The sequence below is a fragment of the Talpa europaea genome (genome assembly GCF_964194135.1).
Source record: "Talpa europaea genome assembly, chromosome: 11".
In the NCBI taxonomy this organism is placed as follows: Eukaryota; Metazoa; Chordata; class Mammalia; order Eulipotyphla; family Talpidae; genus Talpa; species Talpa europaea.
The window spans coordinates 45,802,349-45,825,510 of record NC_140078.1 but is presented as its reverse complement, the minus strand read 5'-3'; positions in this window follow the sequence as shown (position 1 = coordinate 45,825,510).

The following is a 23,162-nucleotide window of genomic DNA, read 5'->3' as shown; positions in this document are numbered from 1 at the left end:
TCCCATTGCCAATAAATAGCCACAGTATTCATCCATAAACACAAGCCAAAATCCATAGGAATTTCACCTAAGTTTCCATATTATGGAATTGTTGGTAGTACCTAAATTGAACAAATTAGATCACTATACATTATCATGCACAGAGACTCAAATAACCTGGATTTTAAAAACACAGAAGGATTTGTATCATATGTTATTGTGCATACAATTTTAAAACCACACTTTTAGTAATACATATTGTAGTAAGAGGTATAAATATGTAGTTAAAAATTTTGTCTTTGTGATTTCCTCCAGAATAAAAATGATGTTTTGTTTTGAATAAAATTTCAAATGCATCTATGATTTGACTTCTTAAAGATAATCTAAATCAAACTTGGCAAAATGTGACATTATTCAGTTGGAGTATTTGAACGTTACTTTCTGTTCTCCTATTTAGCTTTAAGAAATATATGTATATAACATAAGGAATATATACAAGACTTAAACAAACAATGAAAGCACAGAAAAGCATTGTCACAGCCACCCCTACCTGGCTTCTATGAGGTCATCAAACAAATGAACTTTACAGAGCTAAAAGATGTGCTGAGGGCAAAATGGGATTGCTTGTTTATTTAATGGTCGGCAATGTTATAAATATTTCATTGAACAACACTCAGAGAGGAATCGCTCTGAATACACAATAAAAATCAAACAAGAACTACCATGCAGGTAAACACTGCACTAGGAAAGCCAGTGTGAACAAGATACAAATCATTTATCAATGTTGTAATGGCAGTGGACAGCATTTCCTCTGTACAGGAAAGTCTATCAGGTCTCAGAATAAAGATGTAATTTATTGTTTAGTTTGTTAATGGGCAAGTCATTTTAGTGTTTTAATCCTTAGGGTTTCCACTTAGTAGGCAATATTAATCATTATATAACTCAAGGGCTGAATAATAGCAGGTAGTTGTGGTTAGGGATATTTTGGTAATTATCTTTTTTACATGTGATCCCATGTGCAATATTTTATTCATAAATGACATTAGGATATTGTGAAATTTGAAGAGTCTGAAATTGTGGCAGGTCATATCTACTGGACTGTTATGTCTTTCAATTTGCTATAATTTGTTACACAAAATATAATGTAGTATGCCATCTAAGCAGATTGTTGTAATGAAATGTGCAGTTTTATTTTTAACTGCACTTGCAGCATATTTCACATCAGAAATGTATCTGTCTTGGGAAGCACTTACTATAGTGTTAAAGTTGGTTTTCTGATGCACTTTGGACCAATTTTGATGTACATATATGATTTGCTCACAACTCCTGCAGGCATTATAAAGATGACCAAAGAGGTATTGCAGTATGAATAGATACATGTTACTAAAGGAATGCATATTATTGCATATCTGATTCAGAAATACATATATATGGTAATTACAAAGACTGTTCACCAAGGATACACTATTAGCTTCTTTATTAACCAAAGCAATTAACATTAAAAGGTGTAAAACTAAAAGGCCTCAGGAACTCAATGCAGTGAAGTTTATGTATCTTTCACCTCACAGCTATGTGCACTGACATCTCCAGTGTGTGGCTGAAATCTGATTCCTTACACTTTGTGCTGCCATCATCTTGAAATTAAACAGTATAAGGATGGAAGTGAGGGTATGAATGGTGTGAGATAGGGACTGTGGTGTGAAAGAGGTGGAAGCTTGTGATAAATTCTACTTAGAGTTCATGTGGACTCTTTTCACCTCTGTCTTCCAACTGGTTCATCTAATGGAGGCACTGGCAGGATATCAGAGGGGAGGAGGAGAAAGCTATTGGGTTATATATTCATTTATTTCCACTCAGTCACTTCCAATCAGGGCCTGATTTGTCAGTGGCAACTCTAATCCCATTGCTGCTCTCTGTACCAGGTTTCAGTATTGTATCTTTCATTCTTATAAATGTTTCCTCTTCATTCTTATCCCTGGGATGTTCCCTAATCATCTGTTGATCTGTTATTTTAACCTTGAGAATATTTGTATAAATGACCCCTTAATTCAATTATCTTCAATTGAACATTTGACAAACTATGTCTTGCTACTTCACTTTATCCACCTGCCATCATCCAGAGCAAGTTCTGATGGTCAGTTCAACAAAGAGGTTATATTTACAACTTATCAGTGCCCTCAGAAAGAATACACTGAATATCTTACCCTTCTCTACTGCAGTCTGCTTTTCATAATGTCTTACAGAACATCAGTGTCATGTTATATTAATGCAAGTTGACTCTATAATAAAAGTATTAGTGACCAAGCACATTTGAGAAATGTTGCATTAATGAAGTTTAAAGTGTATCTAATAGTTTAATCTAGTCTAGTAGATATTTAGTATATTTGATACTTAGAGACTGACTGTAAGGTTTAAATATTTTATGAAGAATTTTTCAGTTTGAAAACTCACATTTTTCATGCAGCATATAAAGTAACAGAAGTTCTTTTCTAAGAAGGTTATTTTGGAAATGCTATTGTATCAATAGTTCCTTCTCAGCAAGCAGCTGGTGGTCTCTCAGTTAATTTGTATAGGGGTTATTTTGTGGTTTCACCAAATCCAATTTCACTTTTTTTTCTAGTATCTGCTTAATATTTCATGTGCATCCTATATTGGTCTTGCACTACATCATCCTCACCGATGATCAGATTGCTTCGTTTTTCAGTACATGAAAAAATTATTTTTTTTAATGTATTTATTTTTATTTATACAAGCACTGGGTACAGTCAGAAGTGCGGAGGGTAAGAGAGAATTCACCAGAGCCAGAGTGGGGAGCAGAACAGACAGACTGACGAAATACACTGCTGAGGGGAACAGCAGGCATGGCAGGTGAGGTCTGCACCCCATGTGGGACCTTCGCCAGCAGCCGGGGATCGAACCGGCGCTGCAGAGGCTGCGGGCAGCTTCGCAGCCCAGTGCTCAACCACTGTGCCACCGGGGAGGCCCTGAAAAAATTCTTAGTTACTGTATTTGCATCGTCTCATATCCACATGCACACCATCTTCATCAATTCTAGTAGACGTTTTTGGATTTCTTTAATGTGCTCAGCTAATCTTACTCTCTGATTCAATTCCATAATCATTTCTAATCTACCAAGAATAGTAAGAACATGAATATTATAATTTAAAAATAAATTTTACCACTTACCCACTATCATCCAAGAAGATCATTTCCTTAAATTCTATTTATTTATTATTTATTTATTTATGCATACAAGAACTGGGGGACAAGCCAGAGGTGTGGGAGGTAAGAGGATTCACCAGAGACAGAGTGGGGAACAGAGCAGGCAGATAGACTGAAATACACTGCTGAGGGGAGCAGCAGGCAAGTCAGGAGAGGCCTGCTGCACCATGTAGGTAGCTCCCTGGCCAGCTGGGGATTGAACTCTCGCTGCAGAGGCTGTGGACAGCTTCACAGCGCTGAGCTTAACACCCTGTGCCACCAGGGAGACCCTGCCTTAAATTCATTTTTTTTTTTTTTTGGCTTTTATTGAGTTTACCACATACATGGCAGGCAGAAGGGCAGGGGCGGGGAGGGCTGGAGGCTGTCAGGCCTCCTAGCCCCCAGCAAGTCTTCACTCTTTCTGGGCTCTCAGGCATTCTCTCCTGGCCTCTGCTTCTCTGCTGGTTCTCTTTCTGGTTCTGCTCTCATCCTGTTGCTCTCCTCTCCTGTTCTCCTTCTGGTGGTTCTGCTCCTGCTCTTATTAGCCAGTCTCAGCCCAGGTGTACCCACCTATGCATGCCCACATCCTACTCCAGGTGTCCACCTGCCTTAAATTCTTTTCAAAATTTATGGGCTTCCCTGGTGGCACAGGGGTTAAAGACAGCACTGTTAAGCTATCTGCAGCCACTGCAGCACAAGTTCTATCCCCTGCAGAGAGCATCCCACAAGGTACAGCAGACCTCTCTTGCCTCGCACCCTATTCCTCACAGCAGTGTATTTCAGTAGATACCCCTGTTCTGCTCCCCACTCTCTCTTTGAATCCTCGCACCTCCTGCTTATACCCGTTCTTGAATGCATAAATAAATCTTTAAAATAAAAGTCCAAATTTTTTTTAAGATTTATTTATTTATGCACGCAAGAACTTGGGTGTAAGCCAGAGGGGGGTGTGTGTGGGACAGGATTCACCATAGACAGAGTGGGAAACAGAACAGGCAGATAGACTAAAATACACTGCTGAGGGGAGCAGCAGTTAAGGCAGGAGAGGTCTGCTGTGCCATGTGTGTCAGCCCCCAGGCTGGGGATCAAACTCATGCTGCAGTGGTTGTAGATAGCTTCATAGTGCTGAGACTTGATCCATTATGTCACCCAGGAGGCCCCAGGAGATTTTTTTTTTTTTTAAGATTCATTTATTTATATAAGCACTGGGTACAGTCAGAAGCACGGGAGGGTGAGAAAATTCACCAGAGCCAGAGCGGGGAACAGAACAGGCAGACTGATGAAGTACACTGCTGAGGGGAGCAACGGGTGTGGCAGGAGAGTTCTGCGCACCATGTGGGACCCTCACCGGTGGCTGGGGATCTAACCAGCACTGCAGAGGCTGCAGGCAGCTTCACAGCCCAGTGCACAACCACTGTGCCACCAGGGGAGGCCCTCCCTTTAAGATTTACTTTGAAAAAATGGATTCAAATGTATTTTTGAAATAATAGTTGAGGGCCTCCCTGGTGACGCAAGAGGTTAAGACGCAGACTATGAAGCTATCCACAGCCTCTGCAGCACAAGTTTGATCCCTGGCCAGAGAGCTACCCACATGGTGCAGCAGACCTCTCCTGACTCACCCACTGCTCCCCTTGGCAGTGTATTTCAGTTAATCTGCCTGTTCTGTTCCCCACTCTGTCTCTGGTGAATTCTCTCACCCCCCGTACCTCTGGCCTTACCCCAGTTCTTGTATGCATAAATAAATCTTTAAAGAAATAAATAAAAATAAGGCCTCCCCGGTGGTGCAGCAGGTTGAGCACAGTGCTGTGAAGCTGTCCGCAGCCTCCACAGCACCAGTTCGATTCCTGGCTGACCAGGGAGAATCCCACATGGTGTGGCAGACCTCTCTTGTTTCACCCACTGCTCCCCTCAGCAGTGTGTTTCGTCAGTCTGCCTGTTCTATTCCCCATTCTGTCTCTGGTGAATCCTCTCACCCTCCCACGACTCTGGCCTGTACCCCAGCTGTTGTATAAAAATTTTAAAAAAATCTTAATAAATAAAAAATAAAATAATTGTTGATATCCATTGAGACTTTCATCATGAAAATAAAAAAAAAATGAGGTTAAGTTAGCTAAGAAAATAGTCTAAAGGAAATATAAACTATTTTCACCTTCTGAATAAAGAGCAAACTCAGATTGAATAAGAAAGCAAAGTGTTTTCATACAAAACTTATTGAATGAGAAAATCTTAAAATATAGTCTTTTAATTGCACCATTTAATGTATGCTTGCTTTTCAGTTTTAGAATAAGTGACAAACATATATAACTAAAATCTAGAGAAATAGCTTTTCTGAAGCATCTAATGTAACTTTGAGAGATTTGTAGAATGCTAAATGGTGATCTCAAAGCAACCAAATAGCTAAAAGTTTCAGAAAACTTCTTAGCATAATAATATTTATGGAATAAGTTATATTTCTCAACATTTATATAGCTCATTTGAATGAGCTAGCCTCCACGACTGCCACCTGTGGCCTTATGTTCCTTACAGGTTTCATTGCCCACAGGTAAAAAAAACACTTGGAAATGTGAGCATAGGGCACACATGGACACCTCGGAGCTTAGAGTTGTAAGCACAGGGAAGGCATACCTCTGATTAGGGACACTTGGGCTGAGAAGCCTGGGAGCACAGAGCTGGGTGTGCGCATTTGTAAATACAGACACCGGGGCTGAGGAAGAGGGAATAGAAGTGAGATTCCAGGGGCCTAGGGAGCTCAGTTGCTGTCTGACTGCCTCCTGCCTGGTGGTCTGCCTGTGAGTCTAGTTCCCTGATTCAGCATTAAAGACATGTCAGAGATACAAAGGTTCCAAAATTCTTTTTTCATCTGCCTGAATCAACAATGAGCCTGCCTGTTCTGGTATAGTTGCACAACACTTACCAAATTTACATTTCAAGCACATATTAAAATTTAAATCCTAAGAATCTCTATTTTACATATTAGAAAAACATAAAAAGACAAATTGGCGACTAAATTTAAGGTTACTCAGCCTTTTAAGATGATAAAACTGACTTAAACCATAAGTTTCTTATTCTTTATGCCAAAATTCTGATGTTGTCACTATAAAACAATCCATACATAGTTCCTAAATCTTAAATAACAAAGAGTTACCATTATCCTCATTTAAAATGTAAGAAAATTGAAGGTAAAACAGTTAACTTGTTTTCCCTCAGAAGCCCTGTGAAGCAAAAGAATTGGGATTCAAGTTCTAGTTTTATTGGAATCTAGAGTCAAATTTCTTTCCAATATACCTCCTCTTTTTATTTTCAAATCAGGCTGACATTAACATTCATTTGTTATTTTGAATACACTTTTCAGAATATTTTATCATTTAACCACTCTTTATTTTAATATTTAATTTGGAGGGATTCAAAGTTGAGAAAAGGAAAACAATGTTATCAGTAGGCAGACAGTCCTTTGTGTAAAATCATGTATTGTGCCTTTTCTGCATCAGATCCAACTGAGCTCCACAGGGTGAGTCAGTGGGTTGGAACATATCCATATTCCACTTAACTTGGCTGTTATTAAGAAACCACAGTTTACCTGGAGGGACCATAAAAATCACTCAGTGGAGGCTTGCTGTCTGAAACTTCACCTGCATCCTCCTAAATCTCACTAACTCTCTGTTGCAGCCAGGAATTAATGGCTTTGAAAAACCCAAGCAAATTTGAAAATATCAAATATCCCTGTTTTCATCCAGTCAATTGAGACAGCAAAAATTGGATTTTCTTTCTGCTTGAATTATTGCTTATTTTTTTAAGTACTAATCATGATTCAAGACCAAATTCAGAAGGAAATTTTCCTTCTTTTTGAAGTCCTCTTTGATCCTTCATGGCAGAATTAATTGATCTTTCTGTGGTTTATTTTCAGTTCTTTATTTACAGCTCTATAACAAAGTCTTCAAAGGGAATCCCATGCCTTTGAGTCAAAACTGCTGATGGGAATGTGGAAGAAGCAGATGGGTGGACATGAGAGAAGACTGAGGAGGGCAACAGATTTCTGAAAGGGATTACTTGTTGGGGGACAATTGGCATTCTGTGGACCCATTTTTTACCCTTTCATAAGTAGCAGGTGCAGTAAAGGGGAATAGTAACAAAGTTGGGAAAATGTGGCCAAATAAAATTTGGTTCACACCAGAGAAGCAGTTCATGACCTTGAGAGAACTTTCTGTTAAATGGAGATGCTGACAGATAATGCAGGTTGTTGAGCTAAATCAGAGGATTAAGACAGTGGGTATGGTTCCAGAGAGACAGGAGTGAAGGGGTGGACCCTTTACCTCCAGAGAGACAATTGACATATCTGTAGACAATTAATGCCAAAAGCTCATAAAGGCAAGGAGATTCCAGGTGAGGGCAAGAAGAAAAACATCCCTGCACCATGGTGTTATGCAGAACCTGAGCTACAAAGATTAGGAGCAATTGGTTTGTACATCAGGATCTTCATCCATATCTATGTTCCAAGAAAAAGATTAGGTGGTGTCCTCCCTTCAGTAAGTTGTGTCTAAGATAAATAAGAATGGCTGGATCCATATGTGTACAGTGAATTGAGTTTTTAAAACATGTAAATAATGAGTATGAGATATGGTGACAGATTATACTGGGTTGGTTTTAATTTCTACCCTAACAATTGTAGCTACATGATCTGATAATATTGTAACTTTGTTTCTGGAGTCACAGTTTCATCTTTGTAAAGATGGGGTAAAAGTTTATGTCAACTATATTTCTGTAAACATGAAATAAAATATGAGAGACTGCAATGTAGACTTTCTACAACATGGCGGTCAATTTAGTCAATTTGCAATTATTAATTTCACCCCTTGCCCAACTTCCGTCTTTTCTGCTTTTCTTCTGTTCTACTAAAATTCTATAACCATAAAGGATTTTAAAATTTTTGATGCATGTCCAATGCACAAAAATAAATATATAAATCAGTAAATCAGACATTTCTTTACATAGTACTGTTTATTATTATTATTATTATTATTATTATTATTTCAGAGATTTTGAGGCATGCAAAGAGGTTAGAGAGAAAATATTATGGACCCCATAAATTCATACCCAAGTCTTATGACCAGTGTTATTTTTTTCCTCTACCATCACAAATTTGTCCCCCCTCATTATTTTTCCAGTTTTATTGGGTTATGATTCACAAATAAGAATTATATAAAATTCATTGATACAATTTGATACTTTGATATAAGAATACCTTTTCTATGATTCACTAAAATTAATTTGTTTACCTCACATCACTATCTGCCTGTGGGGAGAAAATAGTCAAGATCGACTTGCAGCAAATTTCAAGCATACAGTACATGAACTATAGTCCCATGTTGTACATTAGCTCTCTAAAACTTCTTCATCATATAACTGAAAGCTTATACTCTTTAAAACATACCCTCCCATTTCCTCACCCTCCCAGCCCTGGTAGGTAACTACCATTCTACTCTCTGTTCCTCTAAGTCAGCTGTTTTAGATGCCACATATAAGTGATACCATGCAATATTTGTCTTCCTGAATTTGACTTAGTTCACTTAAAATATTTTGCAATTTTTGCTTCAGATTTCCAATTTTTGCAATATTTACAACTACAACCCAAACCTCACTACCATCTCTTCTTGTGCTGCATCACAGAGACAGTCTAGAAATTACTGTACTTCTTGAAAGGGCTGAAATAACACCTTTGAAGAAATTAAAAATTAAGTAAAAGACAAAACTTTTAAAGATGCTCTTCAAAGTCAAACTAGGTTGTGGACACCAACATCAAATTTGTTTTGAAAGACTGGTCCCATTTTGGATTTTTTTAATCTCAATTGACATCAGTAATTGCCATGATTAGGAATAAATATACATGGCCCTCCCTGGTGGTGCAAGGGGTTAGGAGGCAAACTATGAAGCTACCCCCAGCCACTGCAGCACGAGTTTGATCCCTGGTCAGGGAGGTGGCCCACATGGTGCAGCAGACCTCTCCTGACTTGCCCACTGGTCCCCTCAGCAGTGTATTTCAGTCGATCTGTCTGTTCTGTTCTCCACTCTGTCTCTGGTGAATCCTCTCACCACCAGCACCTCTGGCCTGTACCCCAGTTCTTACATGCATCAATAAATAAATCTTTAAAAAAGAATATATAATTATTATTATTTTATTTTTTTCTTAACAAAAAAAATAGAGAAGACATCTGGTTAATTTCTGATACTTTCAGTTAACTAAAGGAGGTTTCTAACTAATTTAATTCTTAATTAACTTAATAGACTTATAAAGGAGAAGCACTGATTATAACTTCAAAGTAATTCCTTGATGTTTCAGAGTTAATTTAGTCAGATCTATCTGTGTTTGGGGAGATGTAAGGACCAAAGGTTTTTTTGAATCTCTTCTCCTAAAAACGCCCTTACTGATATAGACACATAGTCAGGAACTATTTTATGCATCTTGTTCCTGCAACTCACAAACATGACCGGTTTTTGGTACATGGAATATGTGGATGTTCCCATTGTTTCTTGCCACAGGTTCTTCATAGCAAATGAGCCATTGCTCTGCTTACTCCAACTTCTTGAGGTGACTCTAATAGAGCTGAAGTAGGGCCTCCGTGGTGGCTCAGCGGGTGAGTGCTGGGTTTGCGAAGCTGCCCGCAGCCTCTGCAGCACCAGTTCCATCCCCAGCCACTGGGCAAGGGTCCCACATGGCACACAGACCTCTCCTGCCTCACCCGCTGCTCCCCTTAGCAGTGTACTTCATCAGTCTGCCTGTTCTGCTCCCCACTCTGGCTCTGGTGAATCCTCTCACCCTCCCTCGCTTCTGACTGTAACCAGTGCTTGTATAAATAAATAAATAATTCAAAAAACAAACAAACAGAGCTGAAGTAGACATTTTTCCAGAGGGAAAATTGTAGAATTTTTTTTTTTTGATTCACAGTTCCATACTTGCCTTGGTGGCTTATACATTATATTGGATATTACTATTGTGTGCGGTTTAAGAGTAACTATGTAAAAAAATTGGTATCTATGTAACAAAATAACATTGTGGGTAAAAACTTGCAACTTGTTTCTATCAAAATTATATTTTGAGATGCAATTGATTTATACCTGAAAATAAGTTTATTCATTTACATTTGGTTGTATTTATCCACAGATTATAAATAGAAATCATTTTTGCACTCCTATACTAAGGATCAGTTAATTCTTTTTCCCATATTCTTATTTTTGTATACACTACTGCCTTGTATGTCTTAAACATTTTGAGAACACAGAGGATATTTCAATAGACAATTTTAAAATACAATGTGGCAGCAAAGAGTATGCTTATTTTATATGTGCCAGGAATAGCCAATTTGCTCTCCAAAGTATTTACATAATTTCAACTATAACACATAAAAAGCTTGAAAGTTGTTACACACATCCTTGCAAATGAAGGAATGTAGAGGAAAAAATAAAGGATCAGGAAGAAAAGTAATTATATTAGTTAAAAATCAATAGGCAACTATAAATCAGACAGTTTTCAGGGGAGGAGGAGGGAGTAGGATCAAACAGGGGTGGGAAGAACACAAAGGACTATGGTGATGGGATATGGGTAAATTGGTGGTGGGAATTTTATGGGACTACACCTGAGAAGAGAAAACATGCATTGTACAAAAATGAAGAATGATGTAAAAAATATATGATTAAAAAAAATTAAAAATCAATGACATTTCCAGACTTACAAGAAAATTAAGGTTGCAGGACAAACTCATATTCTTACTCTGAGGTCTGCTGAGACAAGCAAATGAAGTGAATTACATTCCACATTAGTTCATCTAGAATAGAAGCTATGAGAGGACAAGAATGCACTTGTGTGAAAGAAAATTTCCTGGCATCCCACACGGGTTCATGGGTTTTATGTCTGGAAACCCCACCAATTCTATGGCAGAGGGAGAGAAGTATCCATTCTGAAATATGCTTAGAGCGCTCTCTGTGGTTCTCTCCAATAGAAAGCACATTACTGGAACCTGACCTCACCTGGTGATGGGGCATTTACCCAACTTCAGTCCCCTCTAACAGTCCACTCTTACCTCTAGAGACAAGAGGAGCTAAGAAACAAAGCCTAAGGATATAGACCCACTAAAAGACAGAAGACATTTACTGTCCTTCACTTTACACCATCATATTAACAGGAATCAATAATGGCATTAGATAATAGAAGAAAATGTGTCAAGGGCCTCCGTTATGACGTAAGGGTTTAAGCACAGCACTATGAAGCAGTCCGCAGCCTCTGCAGCAAAAATTCGATCCTGGTCCCCCACCGGGCAGGGAGCAACTCACATGGGGCAGCAGACCTCTCCTGTCTCACCTGCTGCTCCCCTCAGCAGTGTATTTCAGTCAATCTGCCTGTTCTGTTCCCCACTCTGTCTCTGGTGAATCCTCTCACTGCAACCCCCCACACCTCTGGCCTGTACCCCAGCTCTTACATGCATGCATACATAAATCTTAAAAAAATAAATTAAAAAAAAAAGAAGAAAATGTATCAAGATTAAGACTGATTTGTGGAGAAGTTCTTAGGGAAACAAAGATACTAAGAGAACTTAAAGCATTGGTAACTATAGTTATAGAAAATGCTAAACACAGGCCTACAATGCAAAAATTAGAGCCCTCATACACAGCTATTGAAAATGAAAAATGATGTAGGTGCTATTTAAAATACCTTGGGAGTTCCTCAAATAAATAAACATAGTTACCAGTAATCCTATTCATAGGTATATACACATGACAAATTAAAACATATATCTACATTCATTTAAAGTCCTATGGAAAGAATACAGAAGTTCTTCAAAAAGCTAAAGAAGTCTGACAAAATGGTGCTGTAGTGGAAAAAAAGGGGCTCATCTCCTTCAACATCTGTAACAAAACTGATGCTAAACAAAGTAAAAAACTCCTGAGTGGGGGGAAACTGATTATCATCATACAAAACAGGAATATTAGTACTACTGAAAATGACAGGACAAAACTCTAAACGGACTTTGTTGAAAGCAATAATGGGACAGTACTACTCTTACGGAAGAGTGACTACAGTGCAGAGCCTCCTATAGCTATTGACTTGGGCACATGCCAACATCAGGATTGCTAAGACCCAGCACTACACTGAGTAACAGTGTGCACAAGCAGGAACCCCAGAAGAAGGGTGCATAGTGGGGAAGCTACAGAGGTGCCGACAGAAAGCAAGAACTACTAGTCTGAATCTGAGGCATAACATAGAATAGCTGTACCTGAAGCAGGTTAGAGCCCATGAAATTTTTTATAGAATATGTTATTACTGTAGTCCAAGCTGAGATAACTAAAATATTTGCTATCACCAAGGCAATTAAATGCTTTATAATAGGAATCTCAAATTCCCAAGTCTACTAGTGGTAATCATTTTATATTTACTGCCCGATTCATCCTTTATACCTAATATAACTCCACCACTTTCATTCCCTTGATTCCCTTGATTATTTTGTCAGGAATAAAACAACAGGCCCTCCCTGGTGATGAAGGCAGTTGAGTGCCACGCTGTGAAGCTGTCAGCATCTCCTGGCCAGCCTGTGAGAATCCCACACAGCAGGGCAGACCTCTCCTGTCTTCATCAGTCTGCCTGTTCTGTCGCCCACTCTGTCTCTGGTGAATCTTCTCACCCACTGCAACTCTGGTCAATAGCCCGGTTCTTCTTCTTCTTTTTTTTTTTTTTAAGATTTATTTATTTGGGCCTCCCTGGTGGCGCAGCAGTTGAGCGCTGGGTTGCAAAGCTGCCCGCAGCCTCTGAAGCACCGGTTCGATCCCCGGCTGCTCCCTGGCCACCAGAGGAGGTTCCCACATGGCGCGCAGACCTCTCCTGCTGCCCGCTGCTCCCCTTAGCAGTGTACTTCTGTCCTTCTGCCTGCTCTGCTCCCTGTTCTGGCTCTGGTGAATTCCCTCACCCTCTCGCGCTTCTGACTATACCCATTTCTTTTTTAAAGAAATAAAAATAAATAAATAAATAAATAAATAAATCTTTATTTTTAAAGATTTATTTATTTATTAATATAAGCACTGGGTACAGTCAGAAGCGCAAGAGGGTGAGAGAATTCACCAGAGAGCCAGAGCAGGGAACAGGCAGACTGACGAAATACACTGCTGAAGGGAGCAGCGGGCAGCAGGGGAGGTCTGCGCGCCATGTGGGACACTGGCTGATAGCCTGGATAGAACCGGCGCTGCAGAGGCTTTGGGCAGCTTAGCAACCCAGCGCTCAACCACTGTGCCACAGGGGAGGCCCCTTCTTTCTTTCTTTTTTTTTTTTTAAGATTTATTTATTTATGCACACAGAACTGGTGTATAGATCAGAGGGCAGGGGATAAGAGAATTAACCAGAGACAGAGTGGGAAACAGAACAGGCAGACTAAGTGAAATACACTGCAGAGGGGAGCAGCAGGGGCAAGGTAGGAGAGGTATGTTGCATCATGTGGGTCACATCCCTGGCTGGCCAGGGATCAAACTCATGCTGCAGAGGCTTCACAGTGCTATTCTTAAACCCTTGAGCCACGAGGGAGACCCCTTCTTTTTTTTAAGGTTTATTTTATTTGTGCATCCAAGAATTGGGGTATAGGCCTGAGGTACAGGGGTGAGAGGATTCACCAGAGACAGTGAGGAGAGCAGAACAGGATGGTTGACTGAAACACTCCACTGAGGGGAGCAGCAGGAGAGACAGGAGAGGTCTGCTCTGCCATGTGGGTTAGTTCCCTGGCTGGGGATCAAACTAATACTTCAGTGGCTGCTGATAGCTTCATTGCGCTGAGACTTAACCCCTTGTGCCACCAGACTCCTTCACTCTAGTTCTTCTATGCAAAAATAAATATTAAAAAAAAGAAAAAAGAAAAAATATACTTGTAAAATTTCCAAATAAACAATACCTAAAGCAACTTAAAAAGGAAATAAATGACTCAAAATTAGTAGAAAGAAAAAAAATAAATATAAGGGCAAAAATAAATGGAATAGAAATTTTAAAAAAAAATGATGCCAAAGAAAATCAATGAAAAGAGGCTACTCAGCCATTAACAACAAAATGGATGGACATTGAGCACATTATGCTAATCCAGAAAAACTACACAGAGAAAGACAAATAGTACTGTGTATCATTTAAGTGCCCAATTTTTAAAATTCAAAACAACACAAAGAAAAAAGAAAAAAGGTAAAATGATATTTACAGAGGATGGGGGTATGGAATAGCATTGATGGTTTTTAAGGGTACAAACTTATGTGTCCTAAATAAACCACAGAGACCTAATAGTGAACAATAGTGAACTAGAGGTTACCTATAACACTTAGAAATTACCCCTCCCCCATTTTATAACCAATTTGAATGATAGAGTTATTTTTATTCTTTTCAGAGGCAACTATTTCATGTTAATTAACTTTCCAATATCTTGTTAGATTGATTAATTAATACAGATGCATAGTATGATTTAAAGCAATAATAATTATATTATCTATTTTTGACTGTATTTAACAGTTTATAAGATACCTCACACACAGCTTCAGGAATGATTTGCTGTTTGGGTGATTTAAAGTGCCACCATATAGGGGGTATCTGACATTTCTTTCAAAGTCAAACTCCGCAGGATCTTGCTTTGAAAACTTAAATGATTCTCTGACTTTCCAGTCATACTTGATTTGCATTTGACACATATAACTGATAAACAGTATTATTTATACATAAATATTCTTCCCAGAGTGGAACACATAATAAAAATTCTATGTTTCTTTCTAAGATTTATTTATTTATGAATACAAGAATAAGGGTACAGGACAGAGGTGTGGAAGGGGGTGAGAGGATTCACCAGACACAGAGTGGGGGGCAGAACAGGTGGATTGACTGCTGAGGGGAGTGTTGGCGAGACAGGAGAAGTCTGCTGCACCATGTGGGTAGCTCCCTGGTGGACTGGGGATGGAACTTGTGCTGCAGTGGCTGAGGATAGCTTCACAGTACTGCACTTAACCCCTTACACCACCAGGGAGGACGCTCCCCCCAACAAAAAAAATCTATCTTTGACTTATTGAGAGAGGTCCACTGAATATAAACATCTATAATAACAACAAAAAATAACCCTGACTTAATTACACATTTTCATGCAGTCATCCCAGGCTGAGCAGGTTTACTATTGATTTGGGCCAATGGAAACAGAATCTTAGAGCGTCAGGTGTATCTGACATAACTTTAATGCTGAAGCAGGGAGACCAATAAACAGACAGAGCAGCAGGCAGGAAGGCTGGAAAGCAGCAACTGAGCCCCCTAGCCCATCTCCCCATTCTCTCCAGTCCCTACCCTCTTTCTCTACTTCGCTCCACCCCCATGACAAAGCACAGGCCCTGCTACATGTTCATTGTCACATAATTGATACATTATTGCACATGTGGGGGCACTTTCAAGGTAAAACATCCAAAAGGCAGAAAAGAGCCTGAGTTATTCCAATGTTCCTTACAGGACATGTTTGTACTCCAGAACATGTTTCTCAAAATCATCAAATGACAACAAAGTTCTCACATTCTCCTATAAGCCTGAAGTCCCTTCCAATGTTCTACAGTAAATTGTCATTCAAATTAGAAATAGTTTGTCTCTCTGTATTTCCAATCAGTCACTGATCTGAAGTAATTTTTAGTCTTCATCTTTACATTTTTATTTTTGTCCTGTTGCTCTTTTGCTTGTCTTCTTTTATAATCATCAGTGTTCTAGTGAATGGTTACTTACTTTGTATTAATTGTAACCTTTTTTCTGTATGTTATGATGTTTTGATATCATAAAGATGCAATATCTGGGCCTCCCCGGTGGCGCAGCGGTTGAGCGCTGGGTTGCGAAGCTGCCCGCGGCCTCTGCGGCGCCAGTTCGATCCCCGGCTGCTCCCCGGCCACCGGAGGAGGGTCCCACATGGCGCGCAGACCTCTCTTGCCGCCCGCTGCTCCCCTCAGCAGTGTACTTCGGTCCTTCTGCCTGCTCTGCTCCCCGCTCTGGCTCTGGTGAATTCTCTCACGCTCCCGCACTTCTGACTGTACCCAGTGCATGTATAAACAAAACAAACAAACAAACCAGCAAACAAATAAATAAAGCATGCCTCTATTAAAAAAAATAAAATAAAATAAAATAAAAAAAGATGCAATATCTACCTCTCAGGGTGAACCAATTATTTGCTAATGTCTCTTTGGAGCATGTCTTAAATATGACAACCAACCAATTTTGAGTTTACAATTCCAACAATCCTTTTGTATAACTTTCACATAATAAGTCAGTATCTTCCATGCCCAGAGACATCCCAATACTACCGGGAAAATAGAGGCCACCCTTTGAAGCAAAGCCCTCTATACTTGCTCAAACTACCCCATCCCACAAGGGTCACCATGTCCAGCTTTGCCTTTTCCAAGAAAATCCAAATAAAGTCTTTTGCCTAGGCTTTGTCTTTGCTACTCTTTCTGCCTAGTGTGGCGTGCACCTCTTCTCTCAGGAAATGTAAGGGATAAAATCATATTCAATAATATTAGTCTTTTTATGTCAGCTCCATAGATTAAGTCCCAGAGATGTAAAAGAAAAAATTCTTCAAGTAATGGGAGGAGAGCTTCCTGTTAAGTAGTATTTTTCCCATATTAGTGGTATAAACATTTCCTATATAGCTCATTTCAACCTACCAATGTTCCATGACTGAATTTTGAAAAAGATATGGAGAACTATCTCTGTATTCACATTTTGCAGTTAATATTAAGCTAAGTGGAAGATAGAAAGGACATTTTACACATATTCTTATCCAAACATAAGTGAATAATACAGCAAATGTTTTCTTTCTTTTTTTCTAAAGATTTATTTATTTATTTATTTAGACAAGACCAGGGTACAGGCCAGATGTGCAGGAGGATGAGAGGATTCAGCAGAGACAGAATGGGGAACAGAACAGGCAGAATGACGAAATACACTGCTGAGGGAAGCAGTGGGCGAGACAGGAAAGGTCTGCCGCACTATATGGGACTCTCGCCTGCCAGCTGGGATCAAACCCGCCTGCACTACCAGGGGAGGTACTACGGTAAATATTTTTTGCGCCCTTCTTATATGTATGGACTGTACTAAAATTTAAGTTATGAAAATTAAATAAACACTGTTTTCTTCAAGAACTTAAAAAAATGTAGATCAGGAAAAACTATCTACATCAATACAAAACCATTGAAGATCAAAATATAATTTTTGGAAGAACAAGAAGTGAAGGAAATAAAGTAAAGGTTTAGGCAACAGAACACTTCAAACAATCTAATATGGTTTGCCCAGGTGATTGGTCTTCACATTGTAAACACTATGAGTCACCAATGGAATATAATATAGGATATGTGATTATATGCTATCACAAATTAAGTGATCTAACTTACTTCCTTCTATGCTTTATTATATTCAGAATGTGAAATTGGTGTAGAAGATTGAAAACAATTTTAATTAAATCATATAATTTTATATAAAGAATGATTATACCAAGGAATAACTTACTTTTTATTTAAGCAGCTGTAGCATATACAGAAGCATTATTTTTGTACAGAGCCTTTTAAGGCTCTTCCTACACTCCAGTCGCCACTTAATCCCATTCCAATTGCCACTCCAATCACCTTTAAGGCTCTCCCTACACTGATGTCACATAGGTGCCTTAGGAGGAAATGGAGAACTCCACCCTCAGTTCAAATTCTTCCACAGATATGCCTTCAACCATCACAACCTGTATTCATTTTCACACAAATTATAAAGTGCAAGGGAAAAGCCATGAATACTGAAGTAAGAAGATCTCAGTGTATATAGTGTCTTCGTCACAATAAGAGTGTTTATTTTTTCTTAGCTTTAAAGAGGGAAAAATTGTATCTATTCATAGGACTGCAGCACTAATAAACATATCAATTTATAAGTGTTTAAAAATATATCCTACTTTTCCTTGTTATTTTATTATCAGCATATTTAACTTTATGCATAAATACTATGCCATACATTTATGAATGAATCCCCATTTTCAGTCAAGACACTTACTCTAGTGAAGACACTTAGTCTCTCTGAGTATCTATCCATGACTCATTTAGTCACTTATTCAAGCATTCAAGCATTTTCTCAACAAAACTTTTGATAACTGGCTTACTACTAATCAAGCACAGAAGTCAACAACATAAAACATGACAATGGCTCTATGTCATGAGTATAAATCAAGTGTGAATATGAAATGGAGTGGTAAATGCTAGAAAATAATTACATAGATGATTTATTTACATGTGTGATAAAGCCTGTGGAATAACAAATACCTTTCACACTTTCTCTGGTTTTCTCTAAGAGTACACACTTCACTGTCTTCAATTTCTTAAAGACCAGCTTCTGCAAGTACACCTTTGGATATGTTGCTTTATAACCAAGCCCTCCAGAAAACCACACTCATTCCTTGTGTTCTGACATTGCCTATAAGTTTTGTTTTGTTTTGTTTTTAAGTCCCTTATAACAGTGACTAAGTCTTGAAGTCTGGAGCAAGGGAACTAAGTGGAGTAGTTTCACCTTCCATCCTTAGTTGTGGTTCTCCCAGGAAAAGTCCTGCATATGTGATCCTCACATAAAATCACTTGAGATACGGCCCTCATGCAGAAAAAAAAACAAAAACAAAAACAAAACAAACAAAAAAAAACATGTTTTGAAAGATTCTTTGAAATGCTGTTGTAGCCTTTTGTTTCCCTGTCTATCTCTTTTTATACAGAAATGGTGTTTTTGATAAAGCTATTGCTTGATAAGCACACAGAAATATACTACATGTATTAACAAGTCATATTTATTTATGGGTAATAGTTGAAAACTCTAATTTAGATTCTAACAACTTATGTCTTCCTAGAAGAAACCAAAGGTCTACATCTGATATAAACTTTGTTAGGTTTCACCCTTTATTGAAGTATATTGCTTTACAAAACTGTATAATTTAGATACATTCATTCACACCTATTCAAATGTGTATTACCCAAACACCCCACCACCAAATCAACAACAATCCTCCATCATGGTCCACTGGACATATCTGCCCTTTACTCTATGCTCCCACTGTCCCATTCTGGAAGCTTCAATTTTGTAATCAGAATTCTAGGGTTGTTTGATTTAGTATTGCCTGCTACTTTGTTGTAGGTTTCTATATCCCCCATATGAATGAAATTATCCAATAGTTGTCATTTCCCTTCTGACTTATTTTGCTTGGGATAATTCTCTACAGTTTCATTCATGCTGTCCCAAAATATTTAATCCTTTTTTTTTTTATTGTTTAGTGGTATTCCATTGGGTATATACACCACATCCTCTTAATCACTCCACTGTCATGGGGTTTTAAAGATTGGCAACAAAAATAAAATGTTTCATTTTCTCTATACCCTTACCAATACTGGTTTATAATTCTCATAGGTGTGAATTGGTAACTCATTTTAGCTTTGATTTGCATTTCCATGATAAGTGATGACAAGCCTTTTTTTTTTTTTTTTTTTTTTTGTAATGTGCCTGTTGGCCATCTGATGCCTTTTTATTTATTTATTTATTTATTTATTTATTTATTTATTTATTTATTTATTTATTGGGGAAGTGTCTATTTACTTCCTCTACCAATTGTTTTTCATACCTGAGTTTTTTTGTTTTGTTTTTTTTTTTTCAGTGGTTGTGTTGTATGAGTTCTTTGTAGATCTTGGAGTTTTGTTTTTGTTTTAATGGTTGTGTTGTATGAGTTCTTTGTAGATCTTGGATATTAGCCCCTTCTTAGATCTAAGATGTGAAATATTTTTTATCACTCAGTCAGATATCTTTTTGCTTTAATGATAGATTTTTTTCACTGTACAAAACATTTTTTTTTACATTAACACATTTTTATTGAAGCAATATTGGTTTACAATACTATGTATGACTCAAAGTTTTCACTTTGAGTGAAATCTATATTTGCTTTCCCCTCCCTTGTCATTGTGAAATAACCAAAGTTATCACTGAAGTATCTTGAATTTTTTTGCCTATGTTTCCTTCTTTGAATGTTATTGTTTCAGGGCTTGTATCCAAGTTCTTATTTTTTATTTTATTTTATTTTTTTATTTATACAAGCACTTATCCTACAAAAAATATACAAGTGTTCCTATCTAAATTGAATAGAATAAAATCCATTAAAATTAACAAGCAAATAGATAGAACTAGAATACAAAAGAAATTAGAAGTATCAAGTGCTATGTATCAAGAAACACTCTTATATGGACAGCATATAAGTGTGAGTTTATTTCTGAACTCTCAATGCTATTCCATTAGCCTGTGTGTCTATTTTTATGCCAATACCATATTGTTCAGATTACTATAGTTTGTAATATTGCTTGAAATGTGGAAATGTGGTTCTTTTTGTCAGAATGTTTCTAGTTATTTGGAATACTTTGTGGTTCTATATAAATTTCATGTGGTTCTATTGGTTCTATATAAATTTCAGTCAGCTTGCTCTATTTCTTTGAAGAATTCTATTAAAATTTTGATAGGAATTATATTGAATCTGTCTATTGCTTTGGGAATGTGACCATTTGAACAATGTTAATTTTGCAATCCATTAGCATAGAATATCCACATTTCTTTGTGTGTTGTATTTTTTAAACATTTCCTTTTATTTTTCATTGTGCAGATATTTCTCTTTGTTAGTTTTATTTTTATAAATATAACTCTGTCATTCACTTGTAAATATACTGTATTTTTTAAATTCATTCTCTTGTATATCATTGTTTGTATGTACTAACACAACATATTCTTCATTAATTTTGTAGTTTTCCCCTCACTGTTCTGATTTATTTCTAATATTGTTCAGACAATTCTTTAGGATTTTCTGTGTATATTATCCTGCCATCTTCAAGTAGTGATATTTATAATTTTTCTTTCCCATTTTGGATTCCTTTTATATCTATCTCTGGCCTAATTGCATTACTAATACACCCAAGACTATATTTAACACTTGTGGTGAAAGTTAAGATCCTTCTCTTGTAACTGATCTTTGAACAAAATTTTCAACTTGTCACTATTGATTATAGTGTTAGCTCTACCCAGATAAACTGAAGCTGAAGGTTTTTTTTTTAAAGATTTATTTTTTTTTTATTTATTTATACAAGCACTGGGTACAGTCAGAAGCAAGGGAGGGTGAGAAAATTCACCAGAGCCAGAGCGGGGAACAGAACAGGCAGACTGATGAAATACATTGCTGAGGGGAGCAGAAGGCAAGGCAGGAGAGGTCTGCGTGCCATGTGGGACCCTCACCCGGTGGCTGGGGATTGAACCGGCACTGCAGAGGCTGTGGGCAGATTCGCAGCCCAGTGCTCAACCGCTGTGCCACCAGGGGAGGCCCAAGAAGCTGAAGGTTTGTAAACACAAACTTATTCTACAAAAAATATACAAGTGTTCCCATCTAAATTGAATATAATAAAATCCACTAAAATTAACAAGCAAATAGATAGAAACAGAATACAAAAGAAATTAGACGTATCAAGTGCTATGTATCAAAAAACACTCTTAATTATAATGGACTGAACTCTTCAATCAAAAGGCACATAGTATCTGTTTGGATCTGAAAACTTCTGTATCCAGAGACATATGTGAACTCCCCAAACAATCAAACTCAACAATTTTACAGAAAAATAGAACACCCAAAATAACAGGAATGGCCTCACATATAGCACATAGCATAAACATCCAGCCAAGAAAGGTAACAAGAGTCAGGCATGGAAATTATATAATTATTAAAATGCCAATACATCAGAAAGACATAACAATCATTGCTATATATGCACCAAATAATGGAGCATCAAAATACATAAAGCAACCATTAGCAAATCTAAAAGCAGGCATTGGCATTAATATAATAATAATAGGGGACTTCAACATACTACTTTTCAACAAAATACTATAGCAGCTCAGTTCTCTGCCATCTTATGACAGTAACTGCTTTTCCTCCAGTTCATCATTTCTGTATTAGCTCTCAATAGAAATATCTGCAATATTCATATTTATGTATACTCAAGACAACATAAGATTTATTTTTCAATCCAGGTCTTCAAAAGTTTTTAGTGAACACCCATAGCCCAATCCCAAAGCTTCTTTCACATTTTCAGGTATTTGTTAACACAAAACCTTGTATCATAATACCAAAATGTGATATATCCATCATGGGAAAAATTAAGAGATTTCATATCTGTGTTATATTTTATTCTTTAAGAATTTACAATAGCTACTGGTGGCAAATGCTAAACCAGATGTGACCACAAGTAAGCTGACAGCAAAAACAGTTGATTGCCCTTCTCCATTGTTTCCAAATGCCAAAACTGAATTAACAAGCTGCATACATTGATTCCTACCTGTCGTGTTAAAAGTTTAATAAATATGTGTGCATAATTCTTCTCTAATTATTTGATACATCAAGAATACATTTTGATTCATGATTCCACATATTAGTTTAGATTAGCAACTGGGTTTTTTCCAAATCCCAAATCATTCCGCCTTACTTAGAAAACTATTTTTCTTTAATTAGTGCACTATTTAATTCCCACCAAAATGCCATAGGATGCATTGACCTCCTTCAGCATAATTATTCTTTTAAATTCTAGCTATATCTATTAAAATATTTTTTCTTAGGGTTTCCAGAATATTACAGAGACCAACAAATTAGAAAGTCAGTAGGTTATGTTGGACAATGGTTACATACAATTAAAATCATTTCAGAATTTGCATATACACAGTGTCCTTGAGGAGGTGGCAATAGGCTAATGAACTGGTGAGCAGGAATGCAGGCTAAAGAAGGATATGCAAATCAGCCACCATGATTTTGTGTGAAAGAGATATGGAGATTTATGAGGGTGAATGACTTTTGTCCCAGACTTAGAAGATCAAAAGCCATGGCAATAAATTAAAAAGCTATTAGACATTATCAAACAATTATTGCAATCCAACA